At 37.9% G+C, this 24,192-nt stretch overlaps 2 protein-coding genes across 7 annotated transcripts in view; one reads left to right on the forward strand and one right to left on the reverse strand.

The window, feature by feature from the left end:
* LOC129776181 (uncharacterized) overlaps nt 1-24,192 on the reverse strand; it is a 445,403-nt gene that overhangs the window by 141,217 nt on the left and 279,994 nt on the right. The window lies entirely within an intron of this gene.
* LOC129776180 (uncharacterized) overlaps nt 1-24,192 on the forward strand; it is a 338,043-nt gene that overhangs the window by 53,574 nt on the left and 260,277 nt on the right. The window contains exon 3 of one of the 6 annotated variants that reach the window (XM_055781654.1): nt 11,793-11,824. The exons of the other annotated variants lie outside the window; for them this stretch is intronic. The gene's annotated coding sequence lies outside the window, so the exon portion shown is untranslated. The remainder of the gene's footprint in view (nt 1-11,792; nt 11,825-24,192) is intronic. 6 annotated transcript variants of the gene reach the window in all.

Here is a 24,192-nt window from a genome sequence, read left to right on the forward strand (position 1 = left end):
TATCACTCGTGCCACAGTACTTGGGTTCTCGAGGTTACTAAGAAATTTTTTTTCGCATGATGAATATCTCAGAACGAAATTGGTTTTCAACTGCGAAAAACGTAACGTTCACATTAAAAAGAATAGACTTTTTTCGGATGGTGATAAAAAAAAATCAAGACAATTGATTGGAGATAATTGACTTTGATAAATTTCCCATGGAAGGTAATTATATTAGCTTACTTGCAAAAATAATTCTACGCCCTTGCGAGCGGACTTCCGACAGTTAACCGGAACATTCGCCATGGCGGACGAAAACATGCGTGTAGGCATGTTTTTGAGTTCTTTCTTCGTTTCATTTATCAATTCCTTCTCATTTTCCGCGACAAAATTGTTGGAGTAGATCTTACACTTCAGGTTTGCCCAGAAATTCTCGATGAGACGCAGGTGGGGGAAGTTGGGCGGGTTCGCCGACTTGGGTACCATATTGATAATCAGCCGCTCCATCTCCTCTAACGATCGCTTCGAGTAGTGGGCCGACGCCAGACCCGGCCAGAACACAGCGTCTTCGACGTTATGGTATTTCTTAATGAACGACGCTACTTCCGGCAGGCACTTCGTACTATAAATTTCTCTGTTCACGGCCAGTCCAGAGTTAAAGAAGATCGACTTTGGCATCCTATTCTTACAGATTTGTGAAATAATTTTCACTTCGGAGTTTTCTTTTTCCTTCGTTGGGGAAATAAAATACGAAGTGCCCTGCCAGTCGTTGCCATTCAGGGTGATATAGGTCTCGTCGTCCATCACCACCGCCACTTGACTTGCCCATCTTATTCAGCCTCTGCGTCATTGGGACGGGACTTCCTGACATGTATGTCAATGTTCGCCAGGTACTTTTCCACTGTTTGGTCGGTTGCACCAACCTCCCGGCCATGCGCATGCAGCGATATAGCCACTTTTCCCTCGATCTTCCTCTTCATTACCCTTTGGAGCTTCTTGTCGTTCAAGGTCGCCGGTCGTCCGGAACCGGGCTTTCATTCGTTGCTTTGATTGCTGTCCAATAGTGTCAAAATGTTGTAGATGTCGCAACGGGCGTATCCGGCATCCACAATGTGCCGCACGATGTCCGTTTACGACGCGGCGAGGTACCGTTCTTTAAACGCGCACACTTCTGAACGGAGTAGCTTCACTGTTTTCGCCATCACGGTTAGAGTTCAACTCATAGAGCTGTCAAATTTTTTCTGCTAACTCATGGGTTACTACGATTGATGCTGCATGGGTCGGAAGATGGTTTCGTTAGTGCGTGTGAAGGTAAACCCATGAAAAATCGGCAATTTTTGGTCAATTTTTTTAATGCAAACTTTAGACCGTACAGAACTATTCTTCTTCTTCTTCTTCTTCAATGGCACTAACGTTCCTAGAGGAACTTCGCCGTCTCAACGTAGTATTACTTGCGTCATTTTTATTAGTACTTAGTTGAGATTTCTATGCCAAATAACACGCCTTGAATGCATTCTGAGTGGCAAGCTCTAGAATACGCGTGATCACAGTGCAAGTCGGAGGAAATTTCTTTGACGAAAAATTCCCCTGACCAGAAGGGGAATCGAACCCGAACACCCGGCATGTTAGTTATGACGCTAACCACTCGGCCACGGGAGCACTACAGAACTATTCACAATCCACAAAACGGTGTCAAAAGCTTTCATATTTTATCACCATCGCCAATATGAAGTGCCCCTTTTCAAAATGATCTATGCTTCAATTGTTCATTGAATGTATTCAACAGGAATTGAGAGCCTACACCATGTGTTCCACATTTACTATAAAAAGTAAAACCGACATTCAAACCCATGAGAAGTTGGTAAAACCCACTCAGCCGATTCTGATGTCAATTTTAATGGTAGCACATGAAACATGACAGCTGTTTTCGCTATTTAATCGTTCGCATCGTTCGCGTTCGTTCAATTAGGTACGAACCGCCACATTAAACCGCTGCTAATCGATGTCAAACTATTCGATGCAGGTGGACAAATGAATAATTGTGTGAGTCTATAGAACGAATCTGTTCATCGATAGAGTGAGTCAAGGGCAATGGATGTGAAAATTGGATTTTCAGAAATTAGAGCCGCATGGTACACCGTGTTGTATATTAGTTATTATTTGACAGATTAATATGGTTCGAACACGCTCAGGCATTGGCAAAATATTAAAACACAGCATGGTTCTCGTTGACGACGCATCCATTTAACTATTCATAAATACTACCTTGATAAAAAAATTCCCGGAATTTATTCAGGAAATGGAAAATACAAGATTATACATCAATATCGATATTGTTCCCTTCGTAGTACTCCCCATCGACTGCAACGCACTTATGCCAACGCTTGACCCAATCCTCGAAACATTCATTACATTCGATTTGCTGTATGGCCATCAGCGTCATTTTAGCTTTAGCTTTACGTATTGGCTTTTTCAAGGCTAGAAACCAATGAACTAAAGAAGTTTGAAGCTTCTACAGTTCTACTCGTTAACCGATTGGAATTGTATCATTATTGAATCGTTTTCTATGGACTTTCGCATTACTTACGATTCACCTTTGTTCAGCTAATTAGGTTTTGTTCAAAATTAAACATCCTTCAATAACACGATTCACTCCTTCCGAACATTAGCAACCGTTCATCACCCTCTTAACAAACAATCATTTCAGGTTTATTAAATTACACCGGCAGTCCTCTTCTCTCATTTACGGACAATTAGCGGAATGGGCACAATATGAACAGCTTTTTACCAGATTGTCTAGCGAACGAGGCTCTTCCAAAAAGAGGATATCATAATTTTGGCCCTTGTCCTGAAGAAATAGGTGGAAACAAACACATCACCACCAACTCCGCGAAGACCGGTTGTGTTCTGAGTCTTAGGCTCTGTGGTCATCGTTTACGTTACGTCGCGGAAGCGGCAATGTCATTCGAGGAACGATGGAAAGGACAAAACAGCGCATTGCCGCCCCTTGCTCTACTTGTGTTTTGGTGGAAAACGGTGCCAATATGATTGAGGCAGCTGAGCAAAGCAGGTATCTATCAGCCCTTTGTAGTGTTTCTGTTTCGTGCCCCCATTCTCGCCGTGGTGGAAGATGGGAAGCCTTTTGACGACTTGTCATTTTGTACCGGTTGGCTAGTGACGAGGGGAACTTAACCGGTTCCTTTTTATCAAAGCTGTTACTAGACCGAGGCGACTAGATGCAACGAATGATAAGAAGATGATGAGGTGGACCTAGCTAGAGCGGAAGCATCTGTCAGTGTCATTCCGATCGGGGATAGGATTCATCACATTCGCAGTTCATTTACCGGAGCGGCAAGTGGTGAAAGACATTCTTTATTGGATGGCCGTGGCATTGTGTAAACTGATTGCATCGAAAAATAGAGTTTGCGAATGGTTGGTTTTTGGAACTTGTTCCATTTCATTCATTGAGAAGATTTGTTAATGTATTCAAACAGAGGGCGGAGCAGAAGGATTGTTTTCGTGGTGGTTCTTTGTTTTCGATGCTCTTGTTCAGTCAGCGTAAACGATGAGAAGCAGAGCATAGAGCATCAGGGTCTAATCGGATAATATTTGTACCGAACAACCCACATCATCTGGATATTGGCACATTTCGATCAAATTGGTTCTGTTTGTTCATGTAAACAAATGATTTTACATTGACTGGCTTTTGTTTGACTGTTCTGGATCTGTAGTTCCGCAATCCTATTGGCAAATTTAGCTTTTTAGTTTAAAATTATTTTTTTCGCTTCAATTAAAACAAAGAAAACGCTCACTTCCACAAAAAGTTCAAAATGTTTAGTAAACGACTTCTACATTCAAATTTGAATGCTGAATATAAAACTATTCCATACCTTTGCCATCTTTTGTTTTTTAAATCATATGATATTTTCAGTTTGATAGTTATTTTGCACTGACTAGGAATCTAGAGATTTAGAAACTCACTTACGGTTTCATATTTTCATACCGGATGATAAACGATATTTCTCGATAATATAAACGCTTCCGGAACGTTTCATTGAAAGCGGATTTGAGCCAATCAATTCACATTTGTTCACACAAGTTGTAAAAATATGTAGCTCGATTGACAATTTATTATGATGCCATGTGTCATACAATTTTTAATTGATCATTGTTTCCAATAAACAAACAAACAAAACGTGGAGTTTTTTTTCAAACTTAATTATTCTGCCTCATTCGTGATGGAAGCGAATGATGCTCCCATCGTTATAATGCAATCCAATCCGTACGGGAAGGATGAATTGAAAAATAATAAATAATTGGCGTGCAAACACGACAGCTCATCTGCAGACAGACAAGCTTCGAAGCGAAACCCAATCAACGTTAATTTGAGCCCGCGAAATGGCACAACGGTAGCACCAGCAGCATCCGAGTGTTGATGTTTATTATTTTGTCGTGCTTATTCTACCATAGATATTTCGGATTTTGAATTATATTCGAGTGATGCAGTTGGAAGCAAAGTTGGAATCGTTTCGGACACAAGTGCTTCGTTCGAACTGTCATTTTTTATGTCGAAATTATACTCACTAACAAGCAATTACTCAATCATATTCAGTTACCGTGAATTCAGATTCGATTTGTGGGCATCCGTTTGCCTGGAGGTATCTGAGTTCAGTTTTCCTTAGTTCAGTTATCTTGAGTTATGTCACAGTACAACTAGGGCTAGGGCCAGATATAACAAACCCATATCGATTTTTTTTCCAAAATATGCGTCGCAAAACAAGGTAGAATTCGATGCATGAATGAATTTTAGCATATAGATGGTGAGATCGCGGTATAGTTCTTTATGTTTTTATGATGGTTAAGTTTCAATTAGAGCACGTTTTCCATCGGCGAAAATACATCGACAAAATATGTTGATATAAAAGCTGCGAAGATAGTCTAACAGGAGACAAACAAATCATATTTACCCGGAATTATACACCCACGTGTGTTTGTGCCAACATCTTGTTTTGATAAACCTTGTGTATAACTATATAAATCAATACAATGCGTGGGACTCGTCCTCTGGAAGGAAATAATCATAATCATTGTCATGTGTGTTTTTTCTTTGCTGTACTTTGTAGTCTTATGGAAATCAGACTAGCAGAATAATAATATCATTCTGTCGAAGCAAAATGATTTATTTCACGTTGGACCAGATTTTCTGTCTCAAAATATAAATACTTGTATCAATAATCAATCTTCTGAATCGCGACTGATTAAATCCTGTTTGTTTTCCACATGCTGCTTATGTAGAGGCAACCAATTTAGAATTTATACTTTACCATTCTGATTTTTTATAAATTTTTTATTATTTTTATTGTTATAAAGTTTTAAATTAATTCAAAATAGTCTCCAAAGTCATTAATGTTATCACTGTTTTGTTTTTATTTTATTTTTTTTTGTTTCCTATCTTAAGTGAACCCCTTCAAAGGAACTAAGTTCCACTGGGATTTCACTAAGTTTAGTTTATTAGTTAATAGTTTACTCTCCATGTTTTCCTAAATTTTTTTTGTTTTTTTTTCTTTAGCTGTTAGTAAGTGTCCACTACCAGTGGGCTCCCTATGAGCCTATTGGTGTGGGAGACAGTGGAGGGTAAAATAAAAAAAACAAAAAAAAAACCAGTAACAATATATTTTACAGAACAAGTGTTGTTCATTTATCAATTCAGTTAGCTTCGACGAACTGAAATATAAGACAACCGTTGAACAATAAATGTGCTCTGTTTAGAGATGCCAACCAAATTTTTGAGAAAGCTGAATAAAATTGAAAAAAAAATGGAAAAGCTGGAAGAATTTATTTTTTTGTCAATTTTGTTTACATAAATAATAAAAAGTGCGATGTACACTGACAGTGTCAGTAAGTAGCATTTTTAATTTTGCTATTTGTGAGCATTCATTTTAACATTATACTTTTGTTTCTTTTTATGTTTCGTTCTAACTAATCCTGCCTTTGCTTTATTTTTCCTTCATCATTCTTTATTTCTAGATAATTTTTGAAAGCCAGCATTCTTGCATAGTTTATGTTCCTGTTCTACTTTGAAGTTTTAATTTGTCAATCAAATTGTTGCTGAGGAATACGGCAGAATCACGAATGTTGAAATATGTTTTCTCAATTTGGGATAAGCAAAATTAATGTCAAATAGTTAAAACTAATTGGGATGAAATTTTACCTCAAAAGAAAAAAGCTTCCTGGTGTTCGTTTACAGTGAAGTCAGTAAAATCCAGGCTTCGGATCTCCCTAAATCCATTATCGAGTTCGATTACAAATATTCGGAAGACTTTGTAAAAGGGGAACATTTGACATATGCTTTCTTTCTAGGGCAATAGTTGGATCAATAGTCGCCATGTTGATGATCAAAGGGTTGAAACGCTTTAGAATTTGAAACGCTTTAGAACTTGATTGCAGACTGTATTGTAAAACTTTTTCGAGTTTGTCTCGAAATCAGCTACGACGTTGTGTTAAATTTTATATACTGACAAATATTTATTGATCAATATATCGATAGCAGCATCTACCCAAACATTATCTGAGCTGACATAATTCTCCTGATCGAACTGAATATCCATAGAAGGGAGGAAAATTAGTGAGAAAACGCAGTACCGTACTTCTGCTTGCTTATACTAGATATATAGATATAGATAGAGGAAGACAATAAACGTCATAAAGGTCTTCGATGTGAATGGAGAGGAGTGGGGTTCTCACAACTGGAATAAAAGAGTATAAGTCTGAGAAGTAAAAAACTTGAAAATGCCGAAAAAACAAAATAAAAGTAGTTACCCCATTAATGGACGGTTTTTTGCCTACCCATCGTGAACTCAAATCAACGAACATAGACAGTTATCAGGTATGCTAAAAAGGTCCTCACGTTAGCATTAGTAATTGGCGTGCAAAATAGCGTACACACACTTCCAAAAATGGAAGCAAAATGACGAACCAGCCAAATTTGTTGAAAGTCACTAAAATACAGATAAAAAAAACTGCAAGCTATTTTATACGTGTGAGCAATTTTCGTGTACGATCCAAAACAATCTAGTTCACCTGTAGCGTATGTCAAACAACATTGAACTCAAACATCGATGCATGCATACGTGATACATGGTAGAGAGAGGAACGAATTCGTTTCGGAGGGAAATCACTTCAACATGCAATGAAGTCAAATTCACCGGGAGGAATGAAATGAGATAGATATAGTCAGTCAGATAGTCAGCTGACTATCCTCAGTTGACTTTGACTATGCCGAGCCCTGTTTACAATAAGCACAGTTGTAGAGGTTCTGTGTTTTTTTACATCACAATTGGAGCAGTTAACGACCTAGAACGTTTTTGGTGATGTGCCACATACACTGTTCTGAAAAAAGCTTGAAACTAGTATAGAAATTTCTTTTTTGATCTCTCTTTTGATCCGAAATCTTGATTAGCCTTCATATATATCACAAAATAAGATGCGAACGGAAGGAGCATAAATTGCAATGTTTCCTATGTCTTCAGTGTCTATAGAACGAAAACTGCATTTGCATTTCGAGTTAGCGGTTTACCCGCGTTTGATCCGTAGAGGTGTATAAAAAGTCATGATTGGCCGCTATATTAGTTCCTCGTTTTTGACTGTATGGGTCGATAAACACAGAAACACACAGGACAAATATATGGAACAATATTTTAATTTTCGTCAATTTTCATTACGGAGATTCAGTACTACTCTAATTCATATTTGAATGTGTTCCTACGGCTTTTCTTGATATATGTGATTTTCTCAGATTTTTTTTTAGTGTTGCGCGGTATAAAAATATATTTTTTTTTAATATTTTCACAGGGTCTGGCTGGGTATGGGAGCAAAAAGTGTCCCCAAACCAAATCACCAGCTGTATGGAAAATATTGTATAGGGTACTAAATAAAAAATTTTGACAGTAGTACCATATATTTGAGTACTTATATAGTACACCATATGATCTATGGTGAAAAATGCACCTTTTCGTTTTCTTCACACCATTCTCAATAGTTTTGAGACAAAAATATGAAAAAAAAATACTGAAAGTACATCTTACAAAGGTGCATCGATCAATATTTTCATCAAAAAATCAAACACTACAAAAAGTTTTAAGTAAATTTTTATTTTCATTTTAAATTATTTTTTTTAAATTTTTTTTTATTTTGATATTCAGTACTACTCTAGTTTGTATTCAAATTTCTTCCTAAGACTTTTTTAAGTGTATGTGTTTTTTTCCATAATTTTTTTCATAGTTTTTCGCGGTACAAAAAAAATAATATATATTTTCAGGCTTTCCGATATTTTGAAAAAAAATATATTAATCATACACACCCAGGTTTTTTTACGCAGTTTTTTTACGAGGTTTTTTTACGCGGATTTTCCGATTAACGCGGTTTTTAAGCGGATTTTCCAATTAACGCGGTTTTTTTACGCAGATTTTCCAATTAACGCGGTTTTTTTACGCAGATTTTCCAATTAACGCGGTTTTTTTTCTACGCGGTACCTGCGTAAAAAAGACCAGTGCAATATCATATCTCCCCCCGCTCTCATTTATCTCTTATGTTTTCTCAGAGCATATTACGGTAATTAGTGCTTGTAACGGAACTTAGCGCTTATGAAAGAAATTAGTGCTGCACCTTATCAGCGGGCTGTACAACGGGGCAGGGTTTTTACGAGCAGCGATTCGTGAATGGATTTCCCTGTCTACTTAGCTCTGGACGGTCCACCAGTGGTACTGCACGTGTATCGGCAGTAGAGTGTACACATCACAAAGGAATCTTCTAGCAACAGCAGATGTCCTCATTCGTGAGGAAAACCGAAATATAGCTACCAGTAACCAACGAAATTGCAGGAAAAAACTACGCGTTTTCGGAAGCGTGTAACAATCAACTTTTTACTTCCGTTCTACGTTAGGATAGTCCCATTTGATATCTATCATTAGGTGACATGATTTTTTTACCCGGATTTTCCAATTAACGCGGTTTTTTACGCGGGTTTTCAAATTAACGCGGATTTTACAATTAACGCGGTTTTTTTATGCGGTTTCTTTACGACGTACGTATCCCCCGCGTAAAAAAAAACCCGGGTGTGTATTAGTCTCAACCCACTTTTGCTCTAATTTATTTAAATGCGTCGTATGTGTTGTTTTTTCTACAAATACAAAATACACATACGAACGAATTTAAATAAAAATTAGAGCAGAAATGGGTCTCGAAGTTATATTTTTTTCGAAATTTGGAAATGCCAGAAACAATAAAAAAAAGTTGTACCGCGTATTTATCGTTTTTTATTATTCGATTTTTTGATGAAAAAAATGTTTGGAAATATTTATCGATACAGCTATTGAGAATGGTGTGAAAAATTTTTCACCATAGATCCTATGGTGTACCATATAAGGACTCAAATATATGGTTCTTCTGTCATTTTTTTTTATTTAGTGCCCTATACAATATTTTCCATACAGCTGGTGATTTGGTTTGGGGCACTTTTCACTTCGATACTCCGCCAGACCCTTTGGAAATACAGGGTTTTCCATTTCGGGCTTCCGAAAGTATACAGTCCTGCGCTGACATAGCTGTCAACCAAAGCGTCATATCGTTAGTTGAATGTCTGCCATTTTACAATATGGATCGTTTTAGCATCGCACAACGTGTTAATTTAGTTAAATTATACTATAAAAATGATGAAAAACCGGCAAATGTTTTTCGAGCATTACGGACGGATTTTTGTCGTCATGGACGGCCTACAGAGCCCACAATCGCTAATGTAGTGCGTAAATTCGAAAAAACTGGATCCGTAGCGGATATTGTGAAACCTGTGCATCATCGTAATGTGCGTTCGGCCGAAAATATTGCTGCTGTTGCTGCCATTGTGGAGGATGACTCGAATGTTTCGATTCCACGGCGTGCTCAGCAATTGGGCTTGTCAAACACATCATTGTGGCGAATTTTGCATTTGGACTTGCACCTACATCCATATAAAGTCCAACTGGTACAAAAATTAAAGCGTGGTGACCATGGAATGCGTCGGGCATACGTCGATACGTTGATTTGATACGAAAATGCTGAATTTTCGCATCAAATTTTCTTCAGCGATGAGGCACATTTGGAACTCGGTGGCTATGTGAACACCCAAAATGTCCATATATGGGGCTCAGAAAATCCACACGAGATTGTTGAGAGGCCATTGCATCCGCCAAAAGTCACTGTTTGGTGCGCATTATGGTCTGGTGGAGTCATCGGGCCGTATTTCTTTGAAAATGAGGACGGCGAGACGGTAACTGTGAATGGTGAGCGCTATGGCCGCATGTTAACCGATTTTTTTTCCCACAAATTGAAGAAATGGATACGGATGACATGTGGTTTCAGCAGGACGGCGCCACGTGCCACACAATACGACCGAACATGACCATATTGCAAACGAAATTTGAGGGACGCATAATTTCGCGTTTTGGACGGCCAATTGGCCTCACCAAAACGCGAAATGCGATTTGAACCCGCTAGACTTTTTTTGTGGGTTTATGTGAAAGACCGTGTCTATGCCAACTCCCCGCAAACTCTTGAACATTTGAAAGACAACATTCGTGAAGTTATGACCGAGATACCGCCCCATATGTGCCGAAAAGTCATCGAAAATTACCTGTTCCGGATCAAGGTGTGCGAGGAAGCCCTAGGTGGACATTTGAATGATGTTGTATTTCACACATAATGGCATAAACCAAACTTTAATTTGAAATAAAAGTTTCATCGAAATTCGAATTCTAAGTGTGTTTTATTTCAATTTACTTTCGGAATTTTAAGTTGGAAAACCCTGTATAAAAAATATTTTTTTCTACCGCGCAACACTGAAAAGAATCAGAAAAAAATCACACATATCAAGAAGAGCCGTAGGAACACATTTAAATATGAAATAAAGTAGTACTGAATATCTAAATCCAAAAAAAATATTTTAACAACAGCTCAAGAGACGCGGTAATAGCTTTATCTCCCTTTCGAAGGAAGACGTAACCAGAGATTTTTCGCCTCAGAAAATCCGTGCCCTTTTTTCAAAATAATAAAATATGGCCTTCGTTGAAAAGAGTTGCTCATTTGCCGCAATATATTCATCTGACTGTCCTGTTTAACGTGATTTATTGACATGAATTTACAATTATCATGAATTATAAGTATTGTTTGATGATACGAGGTCTGTTTAAAAACTATCGCGACTTTCGAATTTACGCGGGTTACGTATATTCGATTCTAGATGTTTTTTGGGGGCATCTACAGTATCACGATTTTTGTATACCCACGGATTACTTATATTCGATTCAAGTTTTTGACGTGTTCGGGCCTCCGGCACGCTTTGCGTCGTTCACATCTTTTCGACCCCCCGAGAACATTTTTCCGAACTCCGATAAACGTTGTTTCGCTCCAAGGTAGGTTCACCAGATGTCACAATCTACATTCGGAATGTGTTCGCGCACTTCATTTTTTTCCACACAAAATTTTATACAGATTCATTGATCCATTTTTGCAATAGGCAAAAATCGAAGATGAACCAAAACACGTGTCGGAAAAACAGTTGTCAAAAATTAACTGAACATTCAAAATAGCCGTGTTTGTTTGCATAAGTGGGAAACATGAGCACCAACATAATGCCACAGAAAAATCTAGAATTGAATATATGTAACCCGCGTAAATTTGAAAGTTGCGATACATTTTTAATAGACCTTAATTTTTTACGCCACACATTTCGCACATTACGACTTTAGCTAATTCGATCTTTATTATTTTTATCATTGCAGGTAAACATCGGATTAGTTCTCTCGCAGAAAACGTGAGTTCAGGAGTCTCCCATTTGAATTAGATGAACTTAGTTTCAGGAGATGTTGATTAGAATATACAAAAAAAGTTTTATCAGGTTTTCCATTCGATGTCTATCTGCCATTTCACGCTATAGATCCTTACATTAGCGAAGCTTCAATCTAAACAGAGATGGTACTGTCATCAATCTCAATGAAGTGACAAGTTCTAGTGTGATTCCGTCTTACGAGAAAATCTCGGTCGGTGCCGTTGGCACGTGCGAGGGAGGTCATTTATACATATACAACTGATGCATAGGAAAGAAAAGACCATTACCAGACCCGTCCCGGAAGCTTCCGACATTAATCTATTAATGTGGCAGTTTGTCTCCAGTAATATATTCCTGAGAGTTTGCAATCATTCCCCCGGCTATTTACTTATTTAGACTGGGAGGGCTGCAGCATCTTTTTTTTATCCCATTTATTTATTTAAGGCTCATTAGCATTTTAGACGTAACAGAGCCGAATTTTAATCGTGTACATGTCACATGGCTATCATATCTATAATTAGCACATTACACAGTTGTCATTCGCCAGTATTCCTTCTATACCATTACATATGGTACATTCACACAGTAGCCATTTCAGGCGTAAGAGTATTCTTTCTGTTCTTCCATTATCCAGTTGGACCACCGAACAGCGGAGACAGTTGATTGATCATTGTTGAGTTATTTATAGAACAGCAGCCCGATGTGTCTTGCAGAGCAGAGCAGTTGTATGGGTGAATCGATCTTATTTCGACCGTGGATCGATCTCCATCGCTGATGATTGTTGCATGGACGTAGCTATTCTGTAACAACACAAAGATGGTCAATGAGGGCCCTGAGTTTTGAACTCACGATCGATCGCTTACTAAGCGAATAGCATCGTTTTGTTCAGTATAAATTCAGAGTGCATTTTTATTCCTCAAACCCCTATTCCACAGGCAGCGAGAGGAAAGCAACAAATCAAACGCTGAACGTTATGAAATTCAGCGTGTTACCACGCAACCTTCTCCCAGTTTGCGAAATATGGCAAGAATCATTCAACGGAGCAGGAACGACGGTGCAAACAGTTTACCATTTCGCACTCAGCAGGTCGCACCTCAGCATGAGTCAACTAGTGAAGAAGAAGAAGAAATCAACATCTATACATTATGCTCCCTTTCCTCGTTTTCACCCCGGTCAACGGAAATGGAGCTGGAAAAATGTGTATACATAAATGAGATTCGATGTGACCGGAATGCGCCGAACATGGCCTCCAGTAGCGTTTCGATTTCGGGGATATCCTTCAAGGCAAATATAATCATAAGTACACTCTCATGAACTATGGCCCCGATACGGCGAAGAGCATTGGCAATTGGAATAACTTGTTCTCTACATTCTTTGCTTATAATCTAACATTACCATTAATATTCATGGGAACATGGGTGCAGCTCTAAGAAAAATTGAACTTGAAAAATAAATTCACGGAGAAGAGTGTCTCTCACGAAAGGTTCCAAGAAAAACAATCGTCGTTTCTCGAAACGTCCATCCGTTCCTCTGAGTGGATAAGCATTGACGAGCTCAACAGTAATACTCCGCACAACATGTCGATCTCAATTTTTCACCACTAGACCCGACAATATTTTACAGCTAGACTCGAAATATAGTTATCCAGCTGGCTGCCCCGGTGCGATTATTTAAAGCTACATCCTTCGCTCTTGAGCGGACGGACGGATGGATAGGATTACGGACCGCCTCCATTAGCAATCGACGGGATATATTACCTGATCCTAATCCTGAAACAAAAAAAAAACCCGTCCAGGCAGTAAATAATATCGAATGGTGTTAAGCTATTGATGCGTAACACAGCAATTTAATGAGGTGCTTCCAACTGATAGATCAAATGGTAAATTGAGCCGTCATTATTACGATACCCCGGGAACGCGAAAAAGTGTACTGTTATGAAACTACAGCCAGGAGCTCCATTCGACCTATTGATGGTATTAAAATTTCTCATATTAAAATGAGTAATAACATCAGATCATTGAGGCAGACCTAAGAGTTCAGATTCTGATTTGAAATCATAGAATGCTCATTCTATCTACAGGGTTTTGATTCGTATTCCAGATCCAGACTGGCGATGTGAAAATCTAGGATACAGTGTTCCGAGCGATGACTGAAGTAGCAGTTCCAAACGTTCACACACCATGGGAGAGATCCGAAAGGAACGACTTATCGAAAACATTCATTGCATATTCTTTATATCTGTGCCACGCGGGTGACAATCAAACCAGTGAAGACTAGTTTTTTTAAAACTTATACAATAGAGCAACTCCACGCCAAATCAGCCGAAAAACGGAAATTTTGATGAGAATATCTCCGATTGTTTTTAAATTCTGCATTTGGTAGCAGACTACCCGACTACCCGAAATCATAATTTTCATTATCATATGACCAATTTCATTTAAGTCAGATTTTCTAGAAGGGCGTATGCAAAATCATTCATTTTTTTAATCGTTACTCAAAGCACAGACGTCCGAATAAAATATGATGTACGGCTAAGTTGTTGAGGAATTATTCATCAACTTAGGAAAAATAACATTTCAAATTCACCGATAAAAACCTCAGAAACAGAATTTTATGTTAGAAACTTTTATATCTTAAAAGCCCCCTCCCCCCTTCGATATTTTAAAATATATTTTTATTAGAAAATGCTTACAATTCTTCAAATTTCGACATATATTGGTGCGGATTGTTCAAAATGAAGATACGAATTTTTAAAAATTTATTATAATACTTTGCGAAATCGTTATCATTTTAGTAAAGTAATATGAAAACACTACATGAAAAACTAATCATGAGATTTTATACTAGGACTAACCATTCTCGTGATATGATCAATTTTATATAATGAAAATCATGTTGGTGAAATTATAGAGAATCCTTACAATAGAAATTTCACAAACATTATTTTCATTATATGCAATTGGTCATACCTCGCAAACTGTTAGTCCCAGGATAAACCGCATTTTCGGACTACGGAATTGTATTATTGTATTTCACTTGTGGTGGGAACAAACCCCAGCACATGACACAATAAGGTTTTCCTGCTGGGACTTGAAGACATGCTTCCATGAAACATACGTTGTATCCAATATCCTGGAAAAAAGGTAATGAAATGGTCGAGTTTCGAGCGACATAGCATGCGCTGCCATAACCATTTCGCAAATAGTGACGTCAGTCGTTGTGTTTATCTTTGATTGCCCACCGCATCCATGTGAAAATGCTATTTTCAGGAAGTAATTTATCAATTAAAAACTTATTTTTTGTAGAGCTCCCGCTGACTATGAGGTTAAAGTGTTATCGTGGAGTGAATATTAGTGAAATCACGTCGAAAAAGACGGATAAAAGTGATATTTCCATGCGGCATTTTCACTCCCCCAAGTTTCATTATTTTACCGTTATGTAGTTGATTTTTCGAAGGCTCTCAGTGTCTGTGTGTATGTTGTGAGATAATAAGGGCCAATTAATCAAAATTTCACCGAAAATGTTACTGTTTTCGAGAACTAAGCATACGACTGCTCTCTGGATCTTTAACCACATTAATAATCGAAATAAGCCACGATATAATTGCCATCGGTTAAAAAACAACCAGTTGAATGATCTCATGCGAATTTTGGCTCAAATTATCATGCAACCGTGAGTACTTTCAACATTGTTTTGTTTCTTCCATATACATTCCATATTGAATGCAAATAATAACGACACGATATTTTGTTTGCCAATACAGATACACTTCGCCTACTGCTCCACCTCTATATGTACCTCATTGCGTTGTATCCAAACAAATGCAGTGTATGTCCATCAGTGCATCTGTTTCACATCAATCTTTTCAGCTGAATTTCAGCCCACATTTGATAATTATACCATTGCATTCGAGATACCGAAAATGAACCAACGCCAAGCCTCACAATTACAGCGAGCTACTGTCAATTGATTTATTCAGTTTCGTTCAATCTCTCTTTCGCTCCGCTCTGCGTTCACGGAATTTGAACAAAAGGAAATATCCCTAGTTTTGTCAGTCATTGATATTATTATACACGTTCTTTCAATATTAACATCGTTCCCGGACACTGACGAAACGGTAAGCTTAGTTTAGGAAGATAACAATGTACAGAAAATTCATAATAGAGATAACAAATTAGGATAGGGCTCCGAGTGTGAAGGAATCGACGGTATAAGCCGAGGAAGAGGTGGTTTTAAATTGTTCAAGCAAGCAAGGTTTCCGTCTCAGTTAAAATGCTTCATTTTACATATTTATTGAACATCGATGTTGTTTTGATACCTATAAATGTTGATGGATTTTAGAGATGAACCAGCCTTTGGCTGAAAATCTCTTTAATAAAGAAAGAAAAAAAAAAAAATGTTGATGGAGGGATATACTCTAAAGAATATATATATTTCATTATTCAATTATTTTAAACATTGATTTGAAATGAAGTGTTCGGAATATGAGTCAAAATAGTACAGGTTTATTGAGTTCTATGATAAAAATTAAACGGCATAGGTTAAAAAAGACCAGAGATACAAGATCGCGTAACCAAACAAAAAAATAATAATAGAAAGGTGGTGTCCAACACACGACCGCATTGGGAATAGTTCGAGATTTTTTTCGCAAACAGGTCAAACTTCTTCAACAGACCAGACCGTACAAGTAAACCTTTTGTTGTGCGAGGGAAAGAGACCGCAAAAAAAATCGCATTAAAAATCGCACGAAACTTCACCAGTAGCTTTGAAAAGTCGTGTTAGGTACACAATTTGAAAAAAAAACAACTCTTTTTGTGCGGTAGATAGGGACCGCATAAAAAAGTTTCCCCCAAGAAAATAACTCAAATCCACGTCGTTCACCGTTCGATTTCCTTTTGTTTCCCTGCTTTGCGATGGTACAGTTTGCCTTCTCGGTTGCACGTGGCTGTGTTGTGCTCCTCGAAACTTGTTTCTAAAGGCAATAAGTCATGCGCAACTTAGATCATTTGATGGAAGGATGGGAATAATTAACGAAATGGATAATTTAGACACAAATATGCTTTTTTCGCGCTAAAATGCATAAAACCATCGAAAAAAATATAAATGGACGAGAATTATGCTTTTTTCATATATCGCACAAAAAAAAATCGCACAAGAACAGAAAACCGCACAAAAAAAAAATCTCGCAAAAATACCGCACAAAAAGAGAGTTTTCCTGTATTTGTAAGATAATCTCGGATGTTGTTATCGAAATGGCTTTTCGATTTGCATTACCATTTCGGAGTAACTTCAGCAATACTGAATAAGCAAGGCACTGTCCCAATGAGGAAATCGAACAATTATCGGGATATTGATAATGAACAGTCACAACATTCCTGACAATTCGATGGCAATGAAAAAGTGTGAATGAAGTCTCGTGACTCGAACTTTAAGGACAGCTCAGATAGAACAGAATGAATATGAATGAACACAGTTGTAAATTAATTTGACGTCGAATAAATGATAGCAGTACCGACAAGCGAAATAAACGCGTTACACTGATAAAAATCTATTTTCAATATTACTTAACAAGCTCAATATTTCCAAGCCCTGATGTCCATATTCCAAAATTCTAGATACTCTTCCGTTTCACACTTTGATATAAATAGTTTCTTATTCTTTTGTTGTAGCGAATGTGAATAGAATTGAACTACTGTTTTATAATACCTTCCATTCTTTTCATTCATGTTTTGAGCTGTGTGTATATAAATGTGATATCAGTATTAGGAATAAATGTTGTGCTGTGTTCACTTGCTCGCTCGAGACTGTGGTTTTAAATCACGGATGGCTTATTTATACCAAATAAGTTAAAACAGCCAGAACGGGTACGGGTAGGTGAGCACACAAATCGGCAGAACAAATGTTTGGTAAAATGAGAATGCTTCCAGTTTTCAATAATCCAAACCGTTTTGGGATTTGGGAATTGTAATGTATAGCATATCAAACAAATCATAGAGACTTTCCGTTTCGATTAGTATGCATCACAATTCGTTCGCAGTGAAAATGGTTATGAATGTTAACTGTATTTCATAAAAACGTAACCTGTCTGCTGATCAATTGGAAATGACTTTTGACTTCTTCGCGCAGTTTCTCCGTCAACATGACTCAATAGTCAGAAGGGCGTTTAGTCGCTATCTCCCTCTACGACTCGACTATCTCATTTCATTCTTCCCCGTCTAATGGACTACATTGCATTCACTTCAATATGCATTCCCCTCAAAATGAATTCGTTTCTCTCTCTCATGTATTACGTATGCATGTATCGACGTTTGAGTTCAACGTGGTTTGACATATACTATAAGTGAGCTAGATTTGTTTGTATCGTACACGAAAATTACTCACACATATAAAATAGCGTGCAGTGTTGTGTTCAGAAACACTGACAAATTTGTGAAAACCCGTTTTTCTGTAGGTTTTTTTAACAAAATTGAACTCGGAGACAAAATGAAATTTTGTTTAGAATTCCTCCAAAACTGCACGCTATTTTCTAATATCAACGCGAGGATCTTTACAGCATACCTAATCACTGTCTAAGTTCGTTGGTTTGTGTTCACGGTGGGTAGACAACAAACCGCCTATGAATGGTGTAACTACTTTTTTGCATCAAAATTCAAATTTTCGTTTCACTTTATATGGACGTAAAACAATATTGTGCGCGCGGGTAAGGAGATTCGCGTCAGGGGGAAGTAGAAGTGTGGATTGAAGTCAGTTGAATGAAGAGGCAGATTTGTATTCATTAGTAACGTCAATTAGAATAAGTATTGATTAGAATAGTTCATCAGTCATCCTCGCTCTCAACACTCGTCAATTCATTTTCTAGTCAATTCACTTTCTGTTGACGGCGAATGCTGAAGTAGTCCTAGTCGAAGAGAAGCTACAAAGAGTAGAGTCGATCTTCATTTTTCATCTTCGAATATTTCGGGCCCTGCTTTTATAATCAACTCGACTAGCGTTATATTTCATAACTTATCGCGCGTATTATTCTCTCATTTTCTAAGCCGGCGACGGGAGTTATCCCTGGGTTAGCTGAGAAGGAAACTGAGAGAACCCTTCTGTGATAAATTCGACCAGCAACATTTTTCAAAACATATCGAATCGATATGTTTCAAATAGAGATCGAAATCCTCGCTCGGATGCACGATAAATATTCAGTCAATCAATCTAGTTTTCGATGAACCGTGTATTGTTGATATTTTCGTCTCTTGTTTTTCATCGTAAATTCTTTTTCAGAGAGAAAGAGATGTGGAAAATCTCTATAGAAATGAAACACAAATTTCTGCATAACTCGAGAACTAATCAAGCAAATGGAACAAAATTTTGCGTGTGAAGGTTTTACGGGGCACGAAACGTTTCTATGGTGAATACACTCCTCCCCCCTCTCTAAGGGGGGCTGCCATACAAACGAAACACAAACTTCTGCATAACTCGAGAACTAATCAAGCACAATTTGGGATGTGAGGGTTTTAGAGTATGAGAAATGTTTCTATGATGGTATGACACCCCTCCCTCCTCTGGAATGGAGAGGGGGTCCCATAAAAATATTACACATATTTCAACCAAAAATATTCCAACCAAACATGACAATTGAAAATTTTCCGAAAACTCTGAAGGGAAAAAGGAAAATTCGGAAAATTAAATTCCCATATGTTCTACAATTACATAGTGACAAGTGCTGTTAGTCCATTTGATGTTTGCGCTAGCTAAATTGATCTTTGTACGAAACTGGAAATGGATTTTAATCTGATGAAAGGCACTCCTATATCTTCTTCTATCTATACCAAAAAAGGATCGCCGGATGTGTTGATAAGAGCAGACCTCGAGGAATGAATTGTCTGATTTAGGGCTGTCTTTATGTTATCATATTTTCTGTATAAAACATTTATACCATGTAACGGAGAAACATGTTTTTTGCAAGTGGTTGAAAAATCTTGAACGAGAATTGTGTCTGAAAATAATCTGATATTATAATAATGAGTTTTGTTAGAAATACTAGGAATTTTATAGCAAAAGGTAAATTCAATGGGCTCGATTAGAAGATCAGTCAATGAACAGTTCTGCGATTGGACCCATGAATTTGCTCATAGTAAGAAAACGTGAATGAACGAAAATCCCGCGCTTTGATTGGTCGATTGGTGTGAGCAATTGGACTCCCAGTTGCCCATTCAATAAGAAAGCGGGAGTGTACAATGGATTATGTGTTTGATTTGAATTTCTGCTGCACGATTGGTCCAATTTGCGCTCACTCAGTTTCTCTTTCTAAAAGAAGCGAGTGGCAAATAATTGTACTCGTGAACATCTGATTTGGTGTGTCATCGTGTCAACATCGGTTGCGTGTGTCGAGCGAGTTCATAAACTGCCTTTCTCGAGGCATGAGCGGGTTTTAGGTTAAATTTTCAAAAAAGGCCTTTATCAAAGCTAGAGACGAATGGACTATAACGTTTGAAGTCTCTATAACATAAAAAACCAAGCGAACGAATGTTGTGCGGGTAGAGTGGGGAGATCATCGCAGATAATGCAAGAAACGACTAAAAATGAGTTTTAAACTCGGGAAACAGGCTGTTTTATCTATACGTCATTAAATCTTTAAAATATCATAAAAATCATTAAATCATCCATTTGTAAGGTCGTGCACAGCATTGGTCAGATAATGTGAAAGCCACAACCAAAACAAAAGAGCAAAAGGCTGCCATTCACTGACAAATTTCGGAAAGGCCTATGGAACTCGCTTTCGCGGATAATCGTGGTTCTACTGTATGTTTTGGCTGATCCGTTGTTTATAATTGGATCGTATTACTGGGACAACATTCGAGACATATGCGAGTCTGTCGTAATTTAATCAGATTTTCTACACAAAGTGATGATGATTATTTGACTTCATTGTTTTACAAGTATGTTTGAGGATCATTACGGAGATAAATAGCTCAACGTGCACCAGACGCATGCTTCATAGTTCGTTTGGTTCATTACTGTCATCGTGTGTAATATAAAAAAAGCAATCGTTTTATGCTCAAACTCGCGTTTTATGACTTAATCTACCACCGGCTGGTGTAGCTTCATTAAATTCCCGAAACGAGTGGAGCAACTATTCCTCCTATTATCATTATTCTGATATTTCACTTTGGGAGTCGTCGCTCTGTCTGGGATGCAATAAAACGGTAGAGTACGAGTGAATATCGTCCTCAGACAGTCGGTCCATGTCCGCCTCTGGAAGAAAATGGATTCTCCTTGATGGCCTACCAGCTGTCGCTTGTCACGTTTGTTACTAATTCCTCGTGACCGCAGCGAGAAATAAACAACAAAAAATATCACACCAGAACACACCATAGGAAACGTTATAATCTTTTCCGCAGCGAAGGCCAGACAGAGAGGCGCAAGCGTCGCGTACAATTTGCACTCCTGAAGTGTGCGCCAAATTTGAGATTCATGACGCTTGGCGGCGGCTGCTGCTCCATGCTGAATACTAAACATGGCGAAAATGTGGCAGCAATCCGATCCGCTGTCCCCGGGCGACAGTAATCCAATTTTTGATTGTGACATCCCTTCGTCGGATGGACTCTGACGGATTGATGGTCGCCGCCGGAGGGTTCGTTGCTATGGTGGTATGTATATTTTTTTCCCTCAGCTAATGAAGGTTTATTTGATTTTGCTCCCAGTGTTGACCTTGGACGACGGAGGCCACATTTTTGTTTTCCCTGTTTGTCATTTATTTTTGCTGTTGTTTGTGGGAATGGAAAAATATTGCGGTCGTGATTAACATTCCGCTGAAATTCAAATATGAAATTTGCAATATAATAAACGGACAGAATAAATCATTGCGCTCGTTAAAATGAACTAACCGTCTCGAATTGAGTGATATTATGTTTCATGTCTCGTTTGCTCAAAAAGTTAATTTTTAGAGTCAATTGGAGAAACATATTGTACAGATTTTATGATCTGGCCGCACACCACGATCTTGAACACGACTCGTAACAGCAGCAAGTCATAACCAAAGTCACGAAGCGTCAGGTTTACTGTTTGTTCCGTTGCTCACCTATTTTGCGAGATAATGTTCGGTCCGTAATGAGTTCCAAGGATCCAATTACCTGAAACAAGAGAAAAAACAATTAGTATGGCCAGCATGATTCAAAGACAAACTATGTTTCTCTCCCAGGTGGATCTCAGAAGAGAAAGAGAAGGAGCTCGTTTTCGGAAGCTACAAACTTCAGAAAGCAAGAGAAACAAAAAAAATGGATTCTCCTGCCCCCCCCCCCCCCTCTCGGTACGGTCCCGGTAGGGAAGGCGAACACATAAAATGGCACCGCTTCCAAACTAATGGAATCCATTCATGTGGAGAGTAGTAACTTCTCTTATTTACTCGAGCTTGAGTGCCGAATGGTATCTTTCAGAACGCATTTTACTAAAACATGACAGCGCAATCAAGTGTCCCGCCAAGTATGTCGTTACCTGGCCATTATTGTAAACAAGAATGTAAAGTTTTCTCTGCGTTTCCTCACACATGGTACAAGTTATTTTACGCACTCAGTAATGTGGATTGGATCGACATTCTCTCAAGGTGCTGCATTTTATATAAGACTATGTGATGGAAGTAGAATCAAACTGTTTCCATGTAGTGTGTTATGGTAAATATCTGTTTGCACAAGTGCTGAAAAGGAATCACAATCGCACATAAAACCCTGGTCACGCAGAATCCGGAATCACTGCTTATTTTATAGCAGCGCTCCCCTAGTGGTCGGTTCTATAATGCTTCTACATCAGTTGGTTTTGAAAATTTCGTACGGTTCGTTTTGTTTGTCTAAAGTTGTGCATTGTATTTTCAGGTGTCTTTGGTGTTAAAGAAACAACCAGGACTTGTCAATTGACGAATCTACACAAAGCTGCATCAGCTTATGCGACACCTACATTAGAGCTCAGAGCCACAAAAGTGATGATTGTATTTCTACGCGCTTAAAAGCGATAATTATTTTTTTTGACATAGGACTATGTCTTTGATTTCTATATTGGGGGGTCGCTCTACGAAAAACGTAACGATTCATTGAGAGATTTCAAACGCATATTACTCTAAATCGTTATTGCGATATATGTTGTGTTATATACCATTAGACAGGAAAATTATCCAGCAATTTGTTTTGTCTGAAACACCAACAGAAAATATAGTAAAAAATAAACAATTTGACGATTAAAATGGGTATGTTTTTCCGATTGCACTACCCACTCGTTGTTTGGTAATGTAAAATGCAATTTTTGAACTGGCAGCTGATTCAGAAGTTCGGAAGGGTATACTCACGCATATCAGATTATGATAGCTTGAGTAGTCGCGATCTTAATATTATGTTCCCCATATATATCTTCCTTAGAAGCCCACTTCACTTCCTCGAATGTATTTGCCCGTTCTCCTTTCCTTTTCCTTTCCTTATTACTATACCAAGTAAACAGAGGAAAAATGTATTAATGGCTTTAATGGTACTTTTGTGTAGATTTTTGAACAGAATGTGGTTCCGGATTCAAATTGATGTGCATGGAGTGCAAGTATTGAGGATGTACCTGACCATAAGCAGAACGTGTCACGATATCAAAATAAAACATCAGTCATGCTTTGGGGAGCATAGTGGCGTAGTGTATGGCAGGCACGACCATGATCATTATATTGTTCCGAAGAAGAATATTCCAAAATTTAGAATCACATGGTTCTTCTTTGTTCAGTTTATAGAGTCCTTACACTTAAAAGTTCATCCGCCTCTACTCAGTGATTCGCGGCATTATTAAGTGAGGAATTTCACCATGGAAATGTTCATGTAAAATAATCTTTCCTTGGGTATATCGTTTTGGATGGGGAAAATATTGCCAATTTGAGTAACGACATCCTTCATTAAATAAGATTCCGCGGTTGAGAAAAGCCTGAGCCTGAAACCATCCGTGTTAAATAAGATAATACCGGCTGCAATTACCCGATGATGTTTTGAGTTTTGTTGTAAGATACGTTTCAATGGAGAATTTGAAGAGTGCAACTGTTCACCAAATACGACATTTACCCTTCAATTAACACTCAGTTTTCATTAATCCAAAAGAGGAATTGAGCTGGCGAGGAGAGTAAACATCGTCAAGAAGCTTCGACCCTTGATGCCTGATGATAAAAGACACTATTGGAAAATCCTTGTAGTCAAAAACTAAATTGATGAGTTTTAACTAATTAGTTACACTCTACAATCTTTATTTGAAATATGTGATAACAGCAATACAATAATCTAGGATAATTTGTTTCCTTTAAGCTGACTTTGATCTTATCAATTTGAATACTTAACGAGATTTTTCAACAG

Source organism: Toxorhynchites rutilus, chromosome 3 (genome assembly GCF_029784135.1).
Source record: "Toxorhynchites rutilus septentrionalis strain SRP chromosome 3, ASM2978413v1, whole genome shotgun sequence".
In the NCBI taxonomy this organism is placed as follows: Eukaryota; Metazoa; Arthropoda; class Insecta; order Diptera; family Culicidae; genus Toxorhynchites; species Toxorhynchites rutilus.